The sequence below is a fragment of the Mus caroli genome, chromosome 10 (genome assembly GCF_900094665.2).
Source record: "Mus caroli chromosome 10, CAROLI_EIJ_v1.1, whole genome shotgun sequence".
NCBI lineage: Eukaryota > Metazoa > Chordata > Mammalia > Rodentia > Muridae > Mus > Mus caroli.
The window spans coordinates 104,094,781-104,119,779 of NC_034579.1; the positions used below are offsets into that span (position 1 = coordinate 104,094,781).

At 43.6% G+C, this 24,999-nt stretch overlaps 1 protein-coding gene across 3 annotated transcripts in view; it reads left to right on the forward strand.

Annotated features, from left to right (window-relative positions):
- The first annotated feature begins 7,189 nt into the window (after positions 1-7,189).
- Positions 7,190-24,999, forward strand: part of Osbpl8 (oxysterol binding protein like 8) — a 138,006-nt gene continuing 120,196 nt past the window's right edge. For all 3 annotated transcript variants that reach the window (XM_021173759.2, XM_029482543.1, XM_029482546.1), the window contains exon 1: positions 7,190-7,584. The gene's annotated coding sequence lies outside the window, so the exon portion shown is untranslated. The remainder of the gene's footprint in view (positions 7,585-24,999) is intronic.

The following is a 24,999-nucleotide window of genomic DNA, read 5'->3' on the forward strand; positions in this document are numbered from 1 at the left end:
CTGTACTCCAAAGAGGTGTGTGTGTGTGGGGGGGTGCTGCCATTGAATATAAGCACCCCAGAAGAAATAGCTGCTGCCATTGCCATTGGAGAAAAAAGTTTCTAGACCCCCACCACCAACAACAACTTCAGTGAGAGGAGAAGGAGTCCTGTCTTGTAGAATGATGCCATTTGGTGGCCTTAAGAGCTTGTGATAAAGTTGAGGAGCCTGGGAAAAGATCCACTTCATTTACTAAGTTAATATAAGGCTCTGGAGAAGACCTCAGAGATTTCTGAGACTGGTTTCAGCTGGAAACAAACCAGAATCAGGTGTTGACAGAGACTTTGGTGTTCGAGAGTTATTAGACTGTTAAAGGCACAAGCAGCCCCAATGGATGAGTGGATAAGAGGCACAACTGATATTGGCTCTCACGAGCATCATGCCAATACCATAGGACAAGCGAAAGCTAGAGGTCTCTGATATCAGAATACCTGGTACTCTAATTGCTGTGAATTCAGTCATTTGCAAAGAAATTAAAAGGCAAAAAGTCTCAGAGCTCAAAATGTCAGGTGCATTAATTCTGAGGATGTCTTAGGGTTTTACCGCTGTGAAGAGACACTGTGACCAAGGCAACTCTTATAAAGGAAAACATTTATAATGTGGGGCTGGCTTACAGTTTCAGAGGTTTAGTCCATTATCGTCATGGCAGGAAACATGGCAGCCTGCAGGCAGACATGGTGCTAGAGGAGCTGACAGCTCTACATCTTGTTTTGAACGCTGCCAGGAGGAGGGTTCCTACACTGGTAGAGCTTGGGAACTAGCAGCCCACAAAGACCACCCCCACAGTGGCACACTTTCTCCAACAAGGCCATACTCACTCCATCAGGCCATACCTCCTAACAGTATAACCTCCTAACCTGTGGGCTAAACATGCAAACACATGAGTTCATAGGGGTAGGTAAAATGGATTTAAACCATCATATTCCACTCCCTGGCCCCCAGAGGCTTGTAGCCATAACATAATGCAAAATGCATTTAGTCCAACTTCACAAGTCTCCACAGTCTATCACTGTCTCAACAATGTTGAAAAGTCCAAAGTTTAAAGATTCTTCTGAGATTCATGCAATCTCTCAACTATAATCCCCTTTAATATCAAAATTTTTTAAAAAATAGATGATATACTTCCAACATCACAGGATATACATTACCATTCCAAAATGTCATAGTGTGGAAATACTGGACTGAAGCAAGACTAAAATCCAGCTGGGCAAACTTCAAATCTGCATCTCCATGTCTGATGACCAACTCCTTTCAGCTTTGTTGGCTGCAACACAATTCTTTGTCTTGGGCTGGTTCCACTCCCTGTTAGCAGCTTTCCCCAGCCTTTGGCATCTTGGTGTAAAGTATGTTGGATATTGTTTAATTTTCCCCAGGAAGTGATTAAAATGTCAAGTTCCAATGATAAACAGTACATTTCTTTTTTGCCTGTTTCAGATGAGATTAAAGAAACAACTTCAAAAAACAAATGTAGGTGTCTGGGAAAATGGCTCAGTTATTAAGAGCAATAGTTGCTGTTGGTATCAGGACCTCTAACATCACATCTAGGCGACAGTGCCAAAGCAACAGCCACCATATTCCCAGAATCCACTTGGCTCACCTCCCACCTTTACCTGTGGCTACAACACTATCCATATATAAAAAGGATCTGATCTCCCTCTCTCTTTCTCCTTCTTTTTCCATCTTGCTCTTTTCTCTCTCAGTGATCTTTTTTTTTTTTTTTTTGGTTTTTCGAGACAGGGTTTCTCTGTATAGCCCTGGCTGTCCTGGAACTCACTCTGTAGACCAGGCAGGCTGGCCTCGAACTCAGAAATCGGCCTGCCTCTGCCTCCCAAGTGCTGGGTCTAAAGGTGTGCGCCACCATGCCCAGTTTCACCCTTTTCTCTCTCAATAAACCTCATGTGGAAGTGTTTGGCCTGATGTGGTCTTTCTGGAACCATGCCACAATTACAACAGTTGCTCTTTCAGGGGACCTAGGTTTGATTCTCAGCACCCACATGGTGTCTTATAACCATCTTTATCTCCAGTTCCAGGGGATCCGATGCCCTCTTCTGACTCTCATAGGCATCAGGCATGTACATGGTACATATTCACACACACATTCGCACATAAAATACTCATACACATAAAATAAATCTACAAATTTTAATTAAAACAAACGTGGGCTACAAAGCACTGTTGCAGGATTAAAATGGTTTTTTAAAATAAGATTTATTTTTACTTTTGTGTATGTGGGTATGTCTGTGTACCACATGGCACATGGTTTCAGTTCTCTCCAGGACTCCTTCAAACCTAGGGCTTTCCCTGTAACTGGGGTTTCACTTCCACCAATGGCCTTTCTCAGCCTCTCACAGTTCCAGCCCTCAGCTGCTCTCCATGACCCTTCAGTCCTGTAACTTTCACGCTAGTAGCAACCCGGAAACACACTGTCAAATTTAGCTGCGAGCTTGAGTTGCATCCGTTGTCCCCTGCGGAGCACAGCTTCTGTGTGCTAGTCCTGAAGGAAATACTTCCCTGAAGATTTCATCTGAGTGACATTGGTTGAAGGGACTCTAGCCACTTCTGGCATGGCAGACATGAATCTAGCAGGCCTGGCCTTTCTCCCCAGTTCCCTCTGCCTTGCTAAAAAGGGTTAGCTTGCATTCCTAAAGCTAGCCCCCAAGGTCTATTCCCTTATTTGGTCAATCCCTCCTCCTGAGGCTGACTACCATGGTTCAGCTCAAGGTTCAAAGTATTTAAGTCCAGCAATCAAAAGTCCCTGTTGCATCATCTAATTAACATGCCCAACTAAAATTAAACATCTCATCATAATATGGGGTTTCCCCCTTTACCTTTATAAACTGCTGTTTGCTTATGGGCTATTCCTGTCTTCTCTCTATCCAGAAGCAGTCCTTTGTCCCACTCTGGGACAAATAACTTTTCCCCCTCTCTCTTGGCCCTTTTCTCCCCTCTCCTTTGTCCCCATTCCCTTCTCCCTCTTCCCCTGTGTCTTGTCTTTGTCCCTTACCCCTGCTCTCTGTCTCTCTGGGACAAATCAACCTCCTGTAAGCTGAGAACATAATCTTGGGTATCTTGAGCCAGCTCCGAGGTTCCCTAACATTGGTCACAGTGATTTTTTTTTTTCAGCCTCAGTTAATGCTACAGCATCAGTTATCATGGTCAGGGTTTTATATCCATAGATTCTTAATTCAAAATATGACAAGAGCTGAGCAGTGGTGGCACATAACCTTTAATCCAAAACTTGGGAGGAAGGCAGAGGATCTCTGAGTTGGAGGCCAACCTGGTCTACAGAGTGAGTTCCAGGACAGCCAAGGGTACACAGAAACCCTGTCTCAAAAAACAAAACAAAAACAACAACAACAAATAACAACCCCCTCCAAAACCAACAACAACAAAAAAATCAATCAACAAACAACAAAAAACAACCAACCAAATAACAACAACAAAACCGCCACACCAAACCAAAAAAATATGACATGACTGGCCCTAATAGTTGATTCTGCAACTTCCCAAGCCAGGCCTCCTCTGTGCTGGGCCTCTCTCAATATGTTTACCGTCCAGGCTCCCACAGTGTTATTAAGCTCTGAGTGCTCACCAGTGATTTTTAGCCCAAAGTCCCAAAATCCTTATACAATCTTCCTAAAAACAACATGGTCAGGTTAATTACAGCAATATGTCACATTCCTGGTACCAATTTCTGTTCTTATTTGCTCTCTGTTGCTGTGATAAAACTCTGACCAAAATCATAACCAAACCAAAAAACCAACTTGGGGTGTGTGTGTGTGAAGAATTCATTTGGCTTACTGTGCACTGTCCGTCACATGGACTAAGGCAGGAAGTCAAGGCAGGAACTGAAGCAGAGCCCATAGCTTCTCTGCACACTAGCTTCTCCTTCAGGCTCACATTCGGCTACTTTCTTACACAACCCAGGACCATCTGTATAGCACCTCCTACAATGGGCTGGGCCCTCCTGTGTCAGTTAGCAATCTTGAAAATGCCCCATAGTCCATTGGCCAATTTGCCCGGAGCAATTCCTTAATCGAGACTCTCTTAGGCATGTCTAGATTTGTGTCAGGCTGACAAAAACTATGATACCCTAGATGGGGCTGGATTTGAACTTCCAATCCACCTGCCTCAGCCTTCTCAGTAGCTAAGATTACAAGTCTGTGCATTGCTTTGATTATGGTTATGATATTTATTCTAGTCAGCTGTGATATACGTCAGAATCACTAATTATTCATGACAAATATTAGCATTGAGATATGGAAGTGTTTGAAAGAGGTACTTACATTTGTTTTCCAACAGCTTCTTTACTTTCAATTACTTGCACTCAATTTGAAAAAAAAAAGATTTTATTTTCACTTATGTGTTTGTGAGTACAGGTACCCATGGAGTCCAGTCGTGGGTATAGGATCTCCTGGGGTTAGAGTTGCAGGCGGTTGTGAGCTACCCAGTATGGGTGCTGAGTTCTGGTTCTCTGGAAGAGCAGTAGATGCTCTTAACCATTAATTCACATCTCTAGCCTTAAAAAAATTAAAAACCCACATTTATTTTATGTGTATATGCATGTGTGTGTGTTGGTGTAAGAGAACTTATGGGAGTAGACTCTCCCCTAGTAGGTCCCAGTGATCAAACTCAGGTCTTTAGCCTAGTCACTGTGTGACTAAACTCTTGAGACTCTCCTAGTTCACCTCCCGACCTTTCTTTTCTTTTTTCTTTTTTTAAGTGAAACTAAAAAGCTACAACTAGTCTATCAGGAATCCGTGTAATCCTTAGTATACTGATGGGGGTGGGGAAGCTACCACTCCTTAATGAGTTTGTAGTCAAAAGCCTGACTCTTATCAGAACTGGCAGTGCAGTAATTTATCTAGATACATATCTAATTAGCTACGTCTCTAATGTAGGTCTCTTTATTGCTCATACCCTCTTTTACACTGCAGAAATGGCCAGATTTTCAAAGGCCAATTGGAGAAATTGGGGCTGAGGCAGAAGGGAATTAGGCAAAGCAATTTGCCTCCTTTGTTGCAATCTTCAATTTCAATTCTCAGGGTGAAAGCAAAGGAAACAGCCAAACAGCCAAGAAGGTATATTTTTCTTGTTATCTAATATTCTAGGAAAATTGTTTAAATATATTTAACTGCAGGTCACAGTAAGAAATACAATTTAAATAACAACAAGGGACATATTTTTACCCTGATTATTTGTTTTTAAATACAGGGTCTCTCTAGGAGTCTATATAGTCCTGAACTTGCTATGTAGAAAGAACAATCTAGTCTTAAACTCTAAAGAGATGGGCTGTTATGGCCAGCTAGTCACCAGGTAAGTTTTTTAAAAGATTTATTTTATGTGTATGGGTGTTTTGCTTGCATGTGCATGCCCTGTGCCTGAGGGGGTCAGAAGAGGTGGGATTTCCTGGACCCACCAGCCAGCACATGGGTGCTGGGAATAGAAACCAGGACCTGCAAGAACAAGTACTCTTGACCTTTCTGCCTCATCTCTCCAGCCTCCCACGAACTGATTATTGCTTGGTTTAGATGTTATGCATTCTTATCTTTTAGATTATATCCCATTAAAACCCAATTCACTAAAAATGACATTGGCTTTTGTTAGTCTGGAAAAAAAAAACAACATTGCTTCAGATAAGTGACATTTCAATCTGCTAATAAACTGGAATGTCACCACCATCACATAGCAATGTTCCCTGCCGTGCACTGCCTCAGCACTCAGAAAGGAGAGAGCCAGGCAGCTCTCTGTGAGTTTGAGACCAGCATGGTCTACAGAAGGAGTTCCAGGACATCTAGGGTTACACAGAGAAACCCTGTCTCTTTGAAATAAAAAACAAAAACAAAAAACAATCAAGCAAGAAAACCAAACAAACCAAGAAAACAATAAACTTCCCTTATGTTTATGTAAAATACAAATATAATTTCTTAGGTTTCTTAACAGAAGAATGTGGCAGAATCTTTCCCTCATTGGAACAGTCCTTCATGACAAAATCTAATTGTTTTTCAAACGTTAACATAGCTGCGTCAAGATGTGTCTTAAAGATCAGCGGCCTGGCATTATTTAACTGAGCAGTAAATTGCTCTTTCTTTGGGCGACAAAATGGCCACGTCTGCAAATTTTTTAGAGCTGCTATGAAATACATCAGTAACAGGCAGAATCCTATGGCCTACTTAAGTATCCAAACGATCAGAATGTCATCTGATTTCCTGTCAAGAAATGTAATGGAAATTGTGTAAAGTTAAAAAAAAAAAAATTCTTGGTTCCAGAGTAGAAGGATAAAGGAATAAGGAATTGAATTTTTATCGCAGAGAACGGCCTTGTTAGAGGCAGCTCAGTCCTCTTTCTGCACTGTTAGGTAGCTTTTCTCTTCTTCTGTATTGTAACTGGCTTTCTTCCAGTGATGAGTTCTGCCCCTTTCCTCTCCACAGGATGGGGAGGGATTCCTGGGGTCATGGTTAAAATAACAAAAATCAAAAAAGCCAAGAGTTGAGGTACAAAACAACAACAAAATCCGAAGAGTTAAATCAGGCTTTCTGTTCAAATTGAGAGGTACTATCAACTTGCCACGTCCCTAAAACCGTCACCAACCTCACTGTAAAACTTCATGACTGTAAAATCTGGCACCCAGGATTCTGAACACGACTAGGAACAATAACAAGAAAGCCTGCTAGGCTATTTTCATCCCAGCGTGACTGAAGTCTACATCTCAAACCTCCTGTGAGGCCAACAGCTAATGAGACACCACAGTGAACGTGTCATTGGAACTTAGGCAGCAGGGGCTCCTGACTGCTTCTCCAGCCCCAATTTCTCCTGGCAGCCTCCTCTGTGGACCCCGGCCGGAGGTCGGGAGGCGGGTCCTGCCCAGCGAGCGCTTCAGAGACCTGCGGGTAGCCGGCTGGCCCTCCACCCCAAGGCTTCCTGAGAAGGAACCTCGAGGGCAGGGAGGGGAGGGGAGGGGAGGTGACAGGACGGCTCGCCATCACCACGAGCTGCCAGCAGCTGCCTCTGCGCGCCCGCCCAGCAGAAGCTACCCGGGGACCGCCTCCTTGCGGCGTCACGTGACGGGAAGGGGGCGTGCCCGGGCCCGGGCTGGGGGCGGGGCTGCGAGAGGGGCGGGCCTTGGGATGTGAAGGCTGGCGGCGGCTCGCGCGCGGCGCCCAGAAAGGCGGTGTCAGGGCGGATGACAGCATTCTGCTGCGACGCGCTCCCAGCTGGGCGGCGGTGGTAGCGGCAGCGGCAGCCGGGGCGGCAGCGGCGTTCGACTCAGCCACCGCCGAGAGCCGTAGCGGTAGAGAAGGAAGAGGTTCCGCCCTGGCCCGCGGGCGGAGGAGCCCGAGTTCGCTCGCCGCTCCGGGCCGAGCCCCCGCCGCGGCTCGCCTGTGCTCTCCGCCCCGGCTGGCTCGCAGTTCCCGCGGGCGACCGCAGCTGAGAGAAGTTGAGGAGGGGGGCTCCCACCGGACACTAGGGCCCCGGACTCCGGCGTCCCTGTGATCCCGCGGAAGCCTGCTCCCTGCGGGCCGCCTCCTCTGGGGCTCCGCATCGGTGAGTGGCGCTCAGCCCGGCGTTGGGGAGCAGCGGAGTCGTGCCTTTTGGGGAGACTGTAGTCCCTCAGTCCTACGTTCTGAGCTCGGGCTGTGGGCACTCCTGGGTACCCCGAGCCGCGAGTTCCCCTCCTGCCTCTCCTTTGTCCCTTCTGAGAGGGAGATTGGCAGGGCTGGCGGGGGTGGCGTGTTTTTTGGGGCCCGCGGTAGGTGCGTCTGCAGCGGTACAGAGCCCAGTGGGGACCTGGGATGGGGGCGGGGGCGGCTCGGCGGCGTTCCGGGTCCCGAGTGTGTCTGCCCCTCCCGAAGTTTGACAGGGCGACGCCGGGGCTCGCCGGAAGCCCCCCGCGCAGGGGGTGAAAACCTGGCGCTTTGTCGCCCCGGGCGGTTAAGGCAAGGCTTGGGGTTTTCCTGTGACAGCCCCTGAAGAGGTTGTGCGGCTCGCAGGCGGACCGCACCCGCCTTTGCAGAGACTGTCGCGGTGTTCCTTAAACCTCAGCTCCGTTGGCCTTCTTGCCACACTGGAAAAAAAGGCGGTGTCTTCGTTGCACTTTTTTTTTTTTTACGTTTTGTTTGCTGCTAAGCTGTGGAGAGTGTAATCAGGTTCCAGGGAGTTTCATATGGAGCATGCTTTTGCTTCATTGAGCAACCCACTCAAGACCGGCTGATGCGAAGCAACAGTAGATGCAGATTTTCCATTCACTAAAGTCATTTAACACTTCTTTGTGAGCGACATCTGCGTCGTGAAACATAACCTAATTTCATTTTAACTAAATGCCGTCTGAAATAAGTTAACTTGGGTTCGTCTCTAAACAGATGGGAACACTTACTTATCTGACGATAGCATATCTGCTTTCAATAACTTAATGAAGTTTGTGCCTTTTTGCTGCTGGAAGACTTAAGTAACAGTAGTGTTAGAATACCTTGGGTAGCAGGGCTTTCTTAAAAGTAATTTCACTGTAAACAACCTCAAATTAGTGCGATTAAAGGTCTTTCAAGAGAACCATTTAAAATAGTTTTTGCCTCTTGAAGAATTCCAGAGAACAATTGAGGTATAGGTAAATTGCTTGTTATGCTCTCTCTTCCCCTGGGGTTTCATCTAAATTTGATCATGCCGAGAGACTGGGATCAGTTGCTGTGCTTGCTAGAACCTGTTTTGCAGTGAGATTATTAAAATGCTGGTTTTATAAAAACAGGTTGGAGAAGGAAGGGAAAGGCCATGCAATTTAAAATGCACTCTTATTAAAAGTCCAACTAATTTCTAGCGTGTTCCTCTTTCTTTTGGGTAGCAAGTATGTCCTCTGTCTTTTGGTAGCAAGACTGACTGCAGTGTGCTTGTTCAAAGTGTTAGCAAAGGGGATAGATGAAATTTAAGGCCTTCCGAAAGCTCTTTAATTATGGAGATTACGTTGTCGCGGTCAGATTCCATGTGAACAGTTTGAGCCCCAGAGATCACAGAGGTGCCTAGAAATGCTGTTTAATTAAACCTGGACATGGTCTGCTCCTTGCATTGAGTTGTGCTCATTACTCAGTGTGTGACCTGTGCAAATGGTCTGCTCATTTAGAATCGTCATTTTTATGTGTTGCTTTTGTTTTCTGAGATAGGGTTTTGCTGTGTTGCCTAGCTGGCCATGGTATTCATTATGTAGCTCTGGCTGGCCTTGGAACTTGGCAAAATCCTTCCACATGTATTCCACTGTGCCTAGCTTTTGTTACATTTTTGGAGCTAAGAAATGTTTCTTAACACATTCATAGGATTTAGATATTTGGTAAAATGGTTTTTGCTTCTGAATTCACTTTTGGAATTGAGAGTTAAAAATATACTTTGGAGATACCCATGCAATCCTTTGAATAGACGTTTTCTTTCAGCTTACTTTGGAAATAGTGGTACAATTATGACTTACATAATGTGCCATTACACAAAGATGTTTGTTTTTAAAGGACAAATTGCAAGATTTTAGCTAAACATTGAGTGGTCTTAGTATATTTCAACCTGGTTTGGGTAATTACTAATCCACCAACGATCGATAACCTAGACAAGGAATTGATATTTAGATGTTTTGTAATATTATTCTTGAAAACTTTTACCTTATGGCAATAAGTGTCATGTTTTGATATTCTTATATCCAAAGTTGTAAACATGAATAACAGTAATCTTTGCATGCCAGACAGTCAAAAAAACAATGAATAACAATAATCTTGGGATGCCAGGCAATCAAAAGAATAAGATAAGGTCATACCTTATTCTTATAAATATGATCTGTAAATGAGCCATAAGTACAGCCTAGAGCTTCTGAGATGCTGGGTGTGGTTTTTGCTGGTGATCCTGCTCTTGGGAGATAGGGAAAGGAGGGTTACCGTGAGTTTATAGCTAACCTTGAGATCCTGTCACAAAAACAAAGAACAAAACCAAAACAAACAAACACCCCCCCCTCCAAACCCAACCAACCAACCAACAAACAACCAAAGGGGGGCGGGGGAGCGGGGGAATCCGGAAACTTCGGAGAACCCTTGAATGTAGGTGGCTGATGGAAAGGAGATAGTGAGAAGTTCTTAACTGTAGCATTGTGGTTGAAGTAGGTTCCCTGGGTGTGGGACCTTAAGAAAATAAGTGAGCTACTGGAAGGTTTCCTGGAGGGATGTGCTAACAGGTTTTAGGCTTCTACCTTCTACCTCTACTGCACACTCTCACAAAAGCATGCAATCAGATAGACTCTAGAAGACACAATTACAGGGAAGAAGTCCTTAACCTGGAACTCCATCCTTCTAAGTTTACCTGTGTAGTACTAGGTGATGTGTACTTGCCACAAAACCAATAATGCGTTTTGTTTACCAGTCAGTGAAAACTCTTCCAGTATAGCAACCATCCATATTGTTCATCAGTTACTGTATGAAGACAACAACAACAAAACCCCAAAAAACAAACCTGTAGTTCCACCCATGTGACGGGAGAACAAGAGGAGTATGTGGCAGTGCCACGCAGAGTAGATACAAGCAGTGGGATGATGAAGGGAAGCAGCCCTTTAGTCTGGCGCCTCCTTGGAGAAAGGGTTCTTTATGGTAGGCTATGGTGGAGGTCATGGACTGGTATATTCAGAGCGTGGAAGACAGAGTGAGCCAAAGTTGGACCTGGTGATACAGGCCAGTAACTCAGCTGTTTGGGAGTCTGAGATAAGGTGATCACAAGGTCAAAGCCAACCTGATTGTAGAGTGAGTGACTTCAAGATCAGCCTGAACTTGCTGACAGGATGGCTTTGCCAGCCTCATGACCTGGTGTTTTGAGTTTGATCCGTGGTGGGAGGAGACTAGCAGCTCCTTTAAGTTGTCCTCTGATCACCATACACAGTCTCTGTGACCCATCCCCTATAAATTAATGAATAAATGCAAACTAAGAGAGAGGGCTGCCAGAGTAACTTCCAGTGGAGAGCTGTAAGTTAACCCCACCCAGCACTTGGAGGCAGAGGCAGGTGAATCTCTTGAGTTCATGGCAAAAATGAAAAGACAAGAAAAAAGGAAGCTAAAAATCGTGTTGGGAATGGATGTAGCTTAAACAAAACAACCATGTTTCAGTCAACAAAACAAACGTTAAACAGTGTCACAAATAAGCACAGACGTTTTTATCTTTTGTTACATTAGCAAGAACTTTTCTTCTCCCATCCCAGTGCTTACCTCCCCCAAGATAAAAATTCTACACTTTTTGTTCAAACAAACAAACAAACAAACAAAAAAACCCCAAAAAACCAACCAAACAACAACAACAACAAAAAAAACCCCACAAAAGTGAGAATACAGTCAGGCTTGGAGGCACATGCTTTTAATCCAAGGCAGAGGCAAGGCAGAGGCAAGGCAGAGGCAAGGCAGAGGCAAGCCTGAGTTCAAGGCCATCCTCCGCTACAGAGTTCCTGGATAGCCAGGGCTACATAGAGAAACTCTGTCTTGAAAAAACAAGCAAAACACAAAGTGAAAATACAGAGTACTTCAGTTTTTCGGAATGGCAATATTACAGTTACAGAGGGAAGTTTGAGTATATCTCAAACAAGTAATGGGCCCTGCAGCAAGTTACTGGCCTTGCTTTCTCATTTGTAGAGTGGGATGCTATCCTTACCTTATGTGGTGGTTTGGAGAATGCAATTACATGTGTTTTCATCTGCCTACCTCAAGATTTAGCATGTGGAGAAATTTCAACAATTATAAAATTATGTGAAATTTTTTCTTTGCATCTAGATCTTTAAATACTGTTTTGGTTCAGTTGTCATTAATTTGAATTTAGGGCCTTGCATATATTAGGTAAGTGCTCTGTCACTATTAGTGGACTACTTAGGCCATTTTTCCCAAGTTCTCATATTTTACTTTCTTTACCTAATTGACTCATGGTAATATGCTTTTAGATTCATAGTTTTCTGTCTGTGTCTGTCTCCTCCTAAATTCTCATGTAGTCAGGTTTGACACTGAATTCCTTATCCTCCAGTTTGGTCTTGTTGCTACAGGAATGCCCATTCATTCCCCAAAGGTAGTTTTTGTTTGTGTAAAACGTACTGTTGTAGTGTTTTCTGCCGGGCAGTGGTGGCGCACACCTTTAATCCCAGCACTTGGGAAGCAGAGGCAGATGGGTTTCTGAGTTTGAGGCCAGCCTGGTCTACAGAGTGAGTTCCAGGACAGCCAGGGCTACACAGAGAAACCCTGTATCAAAAAACAAAACAAAACCAAACAAAAGACGAAACAACAACAACAAAACCCTTAGTGTTTTCTGATAGAAGTGAATCTTAATTGTATTAGTGACCCTTGTCACAGATTACAAGGAATGCTGGGTTCCTCAGAATCGTGAAGCTCCAGTACCCATTGGTTCTCTGTGACGCTCAGAGCTTCATTCCTCTCTCTCTGGATCTGAGCAGCATTCTGGTGCATATAAGATGCTTGAGGTAGACTGTGAGTTTTGAAATGATAGAGGCTGCTTACCACAAATCTGTTTTAACCAGGAGTGGCAGAAAGTCTGATTCTTTTGGCTTGTCTTTCTTGTAAAATTAAAAAGAATTGTTTCATTAAGTGCACATGAGTATAGGTGCCCATGGAGACCAGAAAGGGGACATCAGTGCCCTCGATCTGGAAGGCTGGGCTAAGTCACCTCACATGGGTGTTGTGAGCCAAACTTGGGCCCCGGAAGAGCAGCAAGTGCTATAACTGCTGAGCCATCCCTCCAACCCCTAAAATTTACTTTAAAAGAAGTTACCTTTATCATCATACTTTTCTGTCCATTGTTTTTGAAACAGACAAAAAGCCAAGGAGTTTTCAAATAGCATTCTCTACTTGTAGAGATATAGATGGGTGTAAACCATGAGGATGGTTACTTTCTGTCTTATTTTAGAATTCAGAAGTTTTGGAGTTGACTGATAGGCCTCTCCAACATTTCTCTCCACATGTGCTTGTGTGTACAGGCGTATTTGTATGTACTTGGGTGTACATGCCAGTGTTGTGCTTGCTGAGTAGGCTAAACTGGCTAGCTGGCCAGTGAGTTTCAGGTATGACCCTAATTCTCCTTTCCCAGTCCTGGGACTGTACATGTAGGCCTCTGTCTGGCTTTTTACACATGGCCAGGAGAGTGAACTCATGTACCAAATGCATGCGCATGAGCAGTAGTTATCAGATGTCACAGTTTCTTGCAAAGAATCCAAGGCCTTTATAAATTACGGAATGTCTAGTGGGAGTGCCACCCCTCTGGGAGAGAGGAGCTGATGTAAGCAGTATTTTGAATGAGGTTGGAAGCTGGTGACAAGAGGGCATGGATACATTGTTCAAGTGAGAAGGTGGGGACTGAAAGAAACCAGGTGTGCGAAGTGTATACTTTTGTGTCTTGTGGCTATTCTATTATTGAAGATGAGCAGTTCAGAAGCTAAGAAAAACAGCACTGTGCATTGTAGTGTGGCTTTTGTAATAATACTGTGTGGATACAAATATTGGCAGCAATGGATTCTCTTATCACCATCATTTTAGACATGTAAAGAAACAGAGTAGCATTGACTTGGTGCCAGACTGTAAGTTCAGAACTACTTATTGTTTCTGGCCGACAGGGGTGGCCACAGGGAAGAAAATGCAGCTGTAGGCTGAATTGACAGGCTGAAAGGGAAAGTGTGTAGAGGCCCGGCACAGAACCTGTGGGCTTCTCAGTTCTCACTTAGTAGAGAAGAGACGTTACTAGAAACTGAAATAAACAGAAATTAGCAGTAGAAGCTAGCTAGTTTGTGCCGAGGCTGCTGTTAGGAGGGGTGAGACCATACTGAAGAGGGATAGGAAGGGCAGGTGCAGTTCATTGCTTACCACAGTCTTCCTTCCTCTCTGTCATCAGGTGGGTGTGGTGGATGTGCTGTGCTGTCACGGCTGGATTGAAATGACGGAGGAGTGGGTGTCCTTTCTTTACCTTTTCTTCCAGTTGTAGAGTCAAGTCTGAAGGCTGGAGGTCTTATGGGGAAGTAGACATAGGTTCAAAGGATCTAGAGTCCCTAGATTAGGGGTAGATTGTTCGGGAGATAGCTCAGTTGGTAAAATGCTTGCAAGGTCCTGCTGCTTAGGTAGCTGGTTCATGCTTGTGCAAGCATGAGGTCCTGAGGTAGGTTACAGGTGAATGCCTGGGCTCACTGGTCGGCTAACCTCACCTAATCAGGAAGCCCCACGGCTTAGGAAACCGTCTCAGAAAACCTAGGTGACAGTGCATGAGGACTAACACTCAAGGTTAGTCTCTGGCCTCCACACAGAAGTGCATCCATGGGCGCCTGCACACACACTTATAACTTGGCACCACATGGACACACACCTGTTCTCTAAGTAAACAAACAGGTTCCAGGTGGAAGAAAAGTGCACTAAACAGGAACACGCCACAGTGGACTGTAATTTTGTCTGAAGCTACTGAAAATTTGGGGTTAAGCAGCTAATGGTGTCACAGCTGCAAGCCATTGAGTAGATGAAGTGTTTGAGATCCTAAGAATATCTGTAAGAATGGTAGCTGAGGTGGGTGATGCTGAGATGCTGCTGATACAGCATGCCCAGAGTATATGCCGTGGATTCAGCGAGGGCCATTGGCCAAGCCTGAGATGCCTGTGAGGATGCTTGTTGTCCTTGAGTCTGTATTTCGATGAATGCTGATAGTATCCATGCCCATGAAAGTTTTGTCTTGTATGCAGACATTACCATAAGAACTAGGATTAGAAGAGTTCTCTTAAAGCAGAATTTCCTGCCCTGGCACGCAGTATTTCAGCTGGTAATGATTTGGTTATGCGTTCCTGCGTGTTAGAGAATGGCTTACCCCATCCCTGAACCCACTAAATTCCAGGAATACTCTCGTAATTGTAACATCTAGAAAATGTTTCGAGACATTGCTAAATGTCCCCTGGGATAGTAGAGACACTACCTTAAAGACAGAGTGAACCTGTAGAAAAGACATTTTAAGCTGTAGAAAATCCCTCTCTTTAGTTAAAGAGCTTTTCCTTCTGTTAGGGAATAGATGAGGGCTCATGGGAGGTTGTTTATGGATGTGGAGTGAAGGAAATGTGCATGGTTTTTGTAAAGGTTATAGTTTCTGTTGGATTTTTATTTATTTTTTCCTTTTGAGACAAGATCTCATTGTTGAGCTATGGCTGGCCTGTGTCGTCTAGGCAGGGCCCAGATTCCATGTGATCCTTTTGTGTACAACCGTGTCTGACTTCTGTTGAATCTTGACCCATTCTTAGTTCTATCAGTTTCATATTTAGTCTCCTTCAAACAGCTGAGCCCAAATGAAGACATTACTGAAATTTTTCATTTTTTTCTATATTTTTATGGGTACTTTGTATTTCCTATTTAAACACAGTTTCTGCTATGTAACCCTATCTCTGCATTATGTCCTGAGATTGTTTATAATTGATAAAAGCAAGTAATGTTGATACTATGACTATGTAACTATTATTTATGGCTGGTCAGGTAGTATGCATAGATTGTGATTCCTTTTCTGTAGATTTTATTATGTAGCCCTTGAGTTATTAAAAAAAAACAGTTGATAATACCAAGGTTCTGACTATTGAATTTTTTAAAAGTTTGGGTAGGACTTCCTGTTTCCCTAATTTTTTCCTTGTCCCCTCTTTTAACAGTATATGTCTCTACCCTAGCCTTCCCTATACTGCCTCCTTACTCCCATCTATTCTACTGTGCTTTCAATCTGAGTGGTCGGCCTCTAGATTAGACAGCTTGCCTTTTAGGTCTCTTCCTATAACTTTCTTCTGCTTTGTTTGCTTGTTTTCAAACAGGGTCTCTTCACTGTAGCCCAGGCTTAGCCCAACTGACCCCAAGTTGACAGCTATCCGCTCCTTCCATCCTAGGTTCTTCAGTGCTAGGAATGGGCCAGCACGTCCAGCCCTCATTTTAGAACTCTTTAATTTTTTTGCCCCTATTGTCTTGTGGAAGTATACATTCTCAGGTGTGTGTGTGTGTGTATGTGTGTCCACCTACCCATCCGTCCTTCTGTCCATCTGTCCGTCTGTGTCTAGAAGATGAGTGTTGGGAGTCCTGACTTATTGCTCTCTAACATATACCCTTGAGACAGGGTTTCAGTCTTGAATGTCTTGCTGGTTTTCATGTTAGGTTGGCTAGCTAGCAATCCCCAGTGATCTTCCTGTCTCAGTCTTCCGATTTTAGGGCCCTTCAACCCTGAGATTACCAGCCATACCATCTGGCTTCTTAGGGTGCGGGAGATCCAAATTTAGGTTCTTATTGCTGGCTCAGCAAGTGTTCTTTCCCATTGAGCTATGTCCTCAGCTCACTTTTGTTCTTTCTGAAACAGGGAATCATGTAGCCCACACTTTCCTTGAATTCACTTTACCGTTGAGGATTACTGTAAACTTTTTGTAAGACTATAATGTTAGAATCTAGCTGCTGCTCTGGCCATGGGCACAATTCACAGCCTTTCCCCTTTCACAGATAGCAACAGGCACCCTATTGAGACATTGTCTAGGTGTCTCCACCCTATTGAGACATTGTCTAGGCGTCTCTAGCTACCGGACTCCCAGGTGCCAAGATCTTTTACCTGGGGAAATGAGTTTACCTCAAAGGGCTGTTGTTTTTTGGTGGTGACACACACATCCTATATCCAGCTCTCTTCCTTGCCTCTTGCCTGGGAATCGGAGAGCTTGGCTATAGACTTGTGTTTTGAAACTACTCTATCCTCAAAAAGGAGCAGTATTATACTCAGTTGCCATTACAGCCTGAATTATAGGCATTTTCTAACTTTCTGAAATGCCTGTCTACTGCGTCCTTGGTGATGTTCTGTTTTCATTTCTCTGCTTACTTGTAGGGTTTTCTTAGGATGGTTCTGCTTATCTTTTACTTTTATCCTTGTGGTTCTTGTTCTGTCTTTAGACATTTAGAGGCTCCCTTTTGCCTCCATGCCTAGCATTTCACCCTGAGGTTAATCAACACATTTTGTTTTCTACTTACGTTGTATTAGCATCCCCAACTATCCCCCTTGGTCAATTTTTGTTTTTGTAATCATTCTTATCCATACTTAGTTTTCCATTAGATGCATGATGATTGTTGGTTGACCTAGAGTGTGCCAGGGCTGAGTGTCCTTCCCCCTGTGTTAGGTTTTCCTTTGAGTTCTAGATGATGGTGCATTGGATATCAGAGCAGTAGACTGTCCTTTAGCTGCCTTTGTTTTAGGTTAAATGAAAGGTAACTAGCTACTGGGACTGTAGGCCTTTTAAATAACAGACAGTTTTATTTGGTGTCTGTATCCCTGCCTAACTTTCATTTTCTCTTTGGGGGAAAAATACCAGAATTTGAAAGCAAAGCAAAGCAAAAAAAACCCCCCAAAAAACAAAAAACAAACAAACCCAAAAATCAAACCAACCAACCAACCAAACAATAAAAACAGAACAAACAAAAAAACTTAGGCACAGTGGGTTGAATGGTTCCAAAGCACAAGTTCTGGGTTTAATCCCAGGACCACTAAAACCAGATAGACTTGTCATTTCTGAGGAAAAACTGCTTTGAACCTACAGATTTAAGAGCTTGGTTGCTTGATTTATGCAGTATGTTAACTAATAAGGTAAGGTATTACTTATTGGCTATTTTATAGAATGTGGTAACTCACAGAGTAGTTGCTTCAAACTTTTCAACTGAAATTAATCATTTTGTGATTTTAATTATATGTAGAAGATACATTCTTGCCAAAATATTCACAAGGGCAGATGAAATGGCCCAGTGAATAAAAGAGTCCACTGTGCAAGTCTGACTGCTTGGGTTTGATCCCTAGGACACAACAGTGGAGATGAATGACTCCTGAAAGTTGTCCTCTGTCATGTATTGTGACATGTGCCACCCTGCCCCTCAAGTCCCATATAAAATAGTAATACAATGAAGCAAAGTCACTAAACTTTTTCTAACTTTGCGATTGGTCAGAATTTCTTTTAGGAATAGACGTTCAGTATAAGTCATCTTCGTCATTGCTTATTTTTGGTAACTATTCTTAATTTAAATAGTAAAAGTTGCGTTGGTTTTTCAGAGACCTTTTTTGAATTGGCATATGGAAGTGTAATTAAGTATCTTGTTTACTTACATCATAAATTAAAAATAATGAGTACTTTAGTTGTAGTAATTTACACCTAGAACTAAAACCTAGAAAAATCAAGGCCAGATGGCCAGGTTAAAAAGTCATTCTGAACCTTCCTTAAATATGAAGGAATAGAATATCAGTGATAAAGCTATGTAAGACTGTTTTGAAATAAGATTAGAGCTTGCATTTTAAACTTTGATTATTAATAGATTTTTCAGCTTAAGCCTGGATGTGAATTTGTACTTGTGGGAAACTTGGTAGCTCATTAAGTTTATTATAACTGTATGCCATACTTAGTGAATGAGGAGCATATTTATCTTTTCTAGTTCAAGTCAAAACAAGGTTAATAGTTCTTAGAAAAAACATTCAAGAAAACATAATAAATATGTAGAATCAGGTGGATTTTAACTGTAATCTATATATCATTTAATCTATATATCATTTAGTTTATAAATTGTTAATATGAGTTTATAGCAACATAACTGTGAGCACAATCCTTAAGAAGGCTGGGGTTACTCTGAGTCCCCTGTGGTAAGCCCAGGGATCCTAGTAATCCCCTTGTGCATTGCCAGCTTGAGTAGTCTCTAGAACTAAAAGTCTGGCTGGGCGTGGTGGTTCCTGCCTGTAGTAGAGCATTCAGGAGTAGAGAGAGGAGTGTCAGGAGTCACTGTGGCCAGCCTGGTTACAGAAAACCCTGTCTCAGAAAACAAAACAACAAAAACTTCGCTACTCTGCAAGGACAGGACTTGGTGTTTTTGTCTAGTCTTGTGAGCAGGGTCCCATGTACGCCTGGCTGGTCTCAAGCTCGTTCTATAGCCTTGAACTCCTGGTTTTCCTGTCTCCACTTCCCAGGTGCTGAGATGACCAGTTACAGGCCTGTGTTCCCATGCCTGGCTCGAGAACCTCTCTATGGGTAATATAAATTCTGCCACATTAGTTAGAATTCTAACCTGAGATTGCATTGTTGGTTCTGTTTCCTGTTTAGGTTGGTGCTGTGCTGATCTGGCACTGTACTTTGGAGAAAGAAGTTAGTGAATGAATTCTTTCCGCTTTAAAGATTGTCAGATTTTGCAGAACAGTTTGCAGAAGTTTGCATGATAATTATTGGTTAAATATAACTAGTGTTACATAAGTTTTGATTGTCTGGCTCGGTATAAATCCAAGCAGCTACCCCATCTGAGTGCACTCCCTAATGCAGCCTTACGTCTAAATTTAATCTTGAGAACTTTAGATGTAATGGAAGTGGGGGTTGCAGATGTGTTGGGTGGCGTGCTTGCCTGGCATTGCCAGAATCCTTGTTCAGTCCTCAGCACTGCATAAGCCAGGCCTGCGGCATATGCGTGCCTGCATAAGGAGGTAGAGGGAAGACGATGAGAAGCTCCAAGTCATCTGTGGCAGTACAGCAGGTTGCAGGTTATCTTTAGCTGGCTAGAACCCTGTTTCAAAAGCTAACAAAACCCAGACAACAACCTCCTTAGATTTATAGGTTACATTATCCCTAACTGCATGGCATTTGAATGTCAGTAGTCACTCAGTTCAGGTAATAATAATAAACAGACGTGATTACACAGGAGTCTGTGATGTCATTCTATCTTCTGATGTTGCCATTTTCCTTTTAAAACTTTCAAATGGTTGAGTTTAATGACGTATCCTCATTTCTAAGGATTAAAAGATAATAAAAATGTCTATAGTGCCCTTCTATTTTTGTTTTATCAATTTATTTGTTACTTTTTGAGACAGGGATTTGTCAGGATGGCCAGGAACTATTGTGGCACACTCTGTGGCACAGGCAAGCACTAAACTACTGCAGTCTTTTCTCAGCCTCTTGACTTTGTAATCTCCATTGTGGAGATTCCTAATAGGAAGGAGTATAGGATGCTATAAGGATTTGCTGACCTAGGGGATGAAGTGATCCAAAGAAGCTGGCATGAACTGAAGGAATAAAAAATATTTCTGGTAGGGTCTTTGCTAGGAACTGAAAGAATTCACTGTACCTGGGGGAAATGTGTGAAAAGAGTGGGTAGCAGAGAGATACTGGGGAAAAGGATTGGATCATCAGAGGCATGAGACCATTTACGAATTTAATAAGATTCTGTCTGCCTCTGACCCCTAACTCCTAGGCACCAAAGCGAGATACCATGTAGCCTGTAGACCAGGCTGCTCTCAGACTTTGCATGCAGTCAAGGATGACTTTGACTGTTTTTGAAGGATGAGAGGGAGGGTGACAGGGTGTTACTGTGTAGCCCTAGCTGGTCTAGAACTTGGTCTGTAGACCAGCTTGCCCAGGAAGCTCCCTCTGCCTCCAAAGTGCTGCGTTATCCCTGGCTTCCTTGAACTCTTGCCTCCGGCTTGTCTGGTATTATAGATGTGTATTGCCAAGCCAGCTTAAGAGTTGTCATTACTGTTTTAGGATTTCTTGGGTTCACAAGCCCATATTTATGTTCTACCTGTGAACTGCCTTGGTATGGAGCTGCTGTGTTGCTAGGGTACCCTTCATGGCCCTCTAGGCTGGTTAGACTCTTGGCTCTTTACAGGTGAGCATCTGCTCAGGGACAAGTATATCTTGTAGCTTGCTGTGCCTGGAGGAGCACTTGCATGCCCTGCACTTCATACTCTGGAGTGAACATCCAGAGATCGAGATGCACATGTGGTGTGGAAGGTGCTGGCACACTGATATTGGAGGTGTATGGGGAACAGTGCTATAAGGGGGAAGCCTTCCCCCGTCCATGAACTATCTGGATTGCTCCCTGACTGCCCTGCATCCCTACCACAGAAAGGTCAGGTACAGCTCATTGGTAGAATTCGCTGGTTGGTGTCCTCCAAGCCACATAAGACCACACACATATCAAGCAGAATCTCCCTGTCAGTTGTGGAAGTGGGAGTTACGGGGCTTGAGGAAGGCAGCTCAAATAGGGCCTGGCTGCTGCAGTCGCATCTAATTTCCTGGACCTGTCTCTACAAGACTCCGCCTAGTGACCGACAGACCATGGTCAGAAAGCACGCTCAGACCTTTTTTGGCCCTCTGTGCTACTGATTACACCTTTGCCATGTATTGGCCATCCATGATTGCAGTAGGCTGCAGTGCAAGGCCTGGATGCTTGCTGCACATCTGGGAACAAGTTCATAGAGCTGTCAGCAGGGATCATAGACAGTGAAGTGGACTGCCTCTGGAGAGTCTGAGGAAAGCTGCCCAGATTATTCCCAGTCCAGTGCTCAAAGCCCCTCACAGCTCCAGGAGCTAGGGTTCAGCCACAGCAGCATTCCCACACACATTACAACCATCCAACAGTAGTCCTGGATAGGGTCCCTCTAGTGGCCACCAAATCCAGGAGGGCTCACTGCCACCTGCTCCCTGCCTCTAGGAAGAATCTATACCTCATTTGAAGCCTGGATGGGGCTTATCTCTCCCTTGTAAGCCCTAAGAGGTCCTGCTTATCCTGAGGACCTGGTTAGCCACGTGGGAATCTTTATGGCCAGTCAAATACTCTTCACCCTCAACTGGTCAGCTTGGCTCTTCTGTCTCTAGCTTAGGCTAGGTCAGATTGGTCCAACAAACCAATTCCTCTCTGTTTGGAATACTCATCTTCTCAATAGCCAGAACATTCCAGTGCCTTCCAGAGATCCTTTCTAAGGCTACCAAATTTAGATCAGTATCCTCAGATCTCTTGATAGGCATTTGTAGATTCATAAACGGTGAAAGTGATTCGGATTCATCTTAAAGATTTTAAACCTGGGTCGCAGAAGCTTAAAGTCCTCTGTACTTGCCTACGAACTGGGTATGCTTTCCAGCACCCAAGTCGGGCAGTTTATTACGGCCTGTAACTTCAGTTCCTCTTGATCCAAAACCCTTTGTGGCTTTTGAGCACCTACACACACAAACAATTAAAAACAAAAGTAATCTCAGGACCCCATGGGAATGACATTAGCTGAAATACCCCACAAAGGGGAGGGAGAGTCTGTCAAGACCATATCCAGAGGTTAGGCATGGCCCCCAGCTGAGGGATGGAACCACTCAAAATTTTAACCCAGAATTGCTCCTGTCTAAAAGAAATTCAGAGACAAAGAGTAGAGCAGAGACTGACTGTCCCCACCTGGGAATCCATCCCACATTCAGACACCAAACCCAGACACTATTGCTGATGCCAAGAGGTGCTTGCTGACAGGAGCCTGATTCCTGAGAGGCTGTGCCAGATTCTGACCAATACAGATACGGATGCTTGCAGCCAACCATCGGACTGAGCATAGGGACCCCAATGGAGGAGTTAGGGGGAGGACTGAAGGAGCTGAAGGGGCTTTATCCGGCATCAATGGGAGGGGAGGCCCTTGGTTCTGTGAAGGCTTGATGCCCCAGTGTAGGGGAATGCCAGGGTGGTGAGTTGGGAGTGGGTAGGTGGGTGGGGGAGCACCCTCATAGAAGCAGGGTAAGGAGGGATGTGATAGGGGATTTGCAGAGGGGAAACCGGGAAAGGGAATGACATTTGAAATGTAAATAAATACAATAATTTTTTAAAAAAAAAGTAAGTCTTTTAAAGAAAGATTTTGATTTCTTGCTGTAGGCCTTTTGATGTTTGGCTTTTTCTCTCTTTTTCTCTTTTCTTCCCTTCTTCCCTTCCCCCTCCCTCTCTCCCTTCCTCTCCCCTTCTCCTCCCCGCTTCATTCCTTTCCCCCAAGACAGTTTTTCTGTGTATCTCTAGCTATCTTGCAACTCGATCAGTAGACCAGGCTGACATCAAACTCATAAATTCCCTCCTGCCTCTGTCTCCCAAGTGCTGGAATTAAAGGTGTGCACCACCATGCCTGGCTTTGATGTATTTTTTAAATTACTACTTATTGTATGTATATAAGTGTTCTATCTGCATGTGTGTCTGCATGCCAGAAGAGGGTATCAGAATGCATTATAAATGGTTGTAAGGCACCATATGGTTGCTGGGAATTGAATCAGGACCTCTGGAAGAGATCCTAAAGTGCTCTTAACCACTGAGCTATCTCTCCAGCCCCTGATGTATGACATTTAAGGAGACTGTTAGAAGTGATTAATACCTTTCTTAGGGAAGCAGATTTATTCTCCTCAGTGGCTGGTTACAAAGCTACCCTCCCCACTTCTCTCTGCGCATGCTTACGTGCCCTGTACTACCACTGGTGATATATCTTGGACTTCCCACATTAACTTGCATGCAACAAAATTGTCATATACCAACATGCACTAAAGGTAAAATTCAGAAGCTATGGAGATTGGTTTTTTGGCCACCAGGTCTTCTGGATCATCTGATGAACTTGTTCATCATTGTCTTCACCAGCCTTCCAGATATGGTATAACAATATTTAAAGGTACAGAGGCAGTTCAGGTAGGGATATGTGGCCTGCCAAAAATGCTCCTTTAACATGAGTAAAGCCAGTTTAACAAACATGCTACAGTGATTGAACCCTGTAATCCCCAACACTAGGATGATGGAAGCAGGAAGATCAGGAATTAAAGATCACTATCAGCTACATGAGACCCTGTCTCAAAACAAAAGAAAACATTTGAATAACTAGTATGTGGGTGTATATATGTATGTACATTATATATTACATATATAATGTATATATAATATATATATATATCATATATTAGACTACAAAACATATTTAAATATATCTTACAAGTCAAACCCTTCTTTAATTATTCTAATGTGTTAGAATAATTCTAATAAAGGTTATACTATCTTTTAAAACTATCACCAAAGGGAAAAAGGAAACAAAACAGGGTCTCTCGTCTCCCAGGCTATGAACGCCTGATCTCCTGTTCAGACTCCTGCATGTCAGAGTGGATTACAGGTATGGATCACATTTTACTGAGGTTGTAGTAGTCATAAGGGAAAGCCACTTTTAAAGATTACTTGTTTTATTTTGTTTTTGAGATGGTCTCACTCTGATTCTCAGGCTAACTTTGAACTAAAGCAATTAGCCTGCCTAATGTTACCATATTTAACATGAAGACCAATTAAGGCCAGCTGAGTGTCAGTGCTGGTTATAAGGTAGGATCCTTGAAGCCATGAGAAGGTGAATTTGTGTTTCTGATAAAGAGGAGGGAGAGGTGGGGGAGAGGAAAGGAAGGATGAAGAGGGGTGAAAAGAATAAGAACTTTAGATATTTTCTGATTTTAACTCAATTTTTTTAGTTTTACAATACATGTGTGCACATGCATAATACACTTATTTAAAATTTAATTTATTTTTTTGGAACAGGGTACCAGGCTACAGGATCCGCCTACCTATGCCTCCTGAGTGCTGGGATCAGAGGTGTACAGTAACATGACCACCGAGTTTTACTAATTTTTTTCAAGGAACAAGATTGTCATGTACCAGCATGCACTAAGGGTAAAACCCAGAAGCTGTGGAGACTGGCTCTTAGGCCGCCAGACTGTGTGACATGGTGTTGAGAGCGCCAAGTGCTCGTCCTCTCTTTCCCTGGTTTTCTGTGAACACAGCAAATGCATGCACATGTTTGTATTGTGGGATATTTTAGAAGCAGAACTAGAGCTGTGATATAGTGTTAGGTTTCCAGTTTCCCCACTACTCAGTTTTGTTAGTAAGTCCTCACATGGAGTGTTGTTTTAAAGCATTAGCTGGGTACTAAAGAGTCTTAGGACCTGGCCTCCTGCCCACTGGCTTGGGCACTCTGTGCTTGGATCCTTCATCTGTAACATGTATGGTGTTGAGAGCTGAGCTGAAGTTCCCTAACAGCTCTAAAATGTTATTGAGGAGCTCTAGGGTTTTAAAGGCAAGCAGTTCGTTGCATTATATATAGAAAGTGATTATCTCAGTCCAGCTGTGAACACGTAACGGGATGAACTCTTGGCAA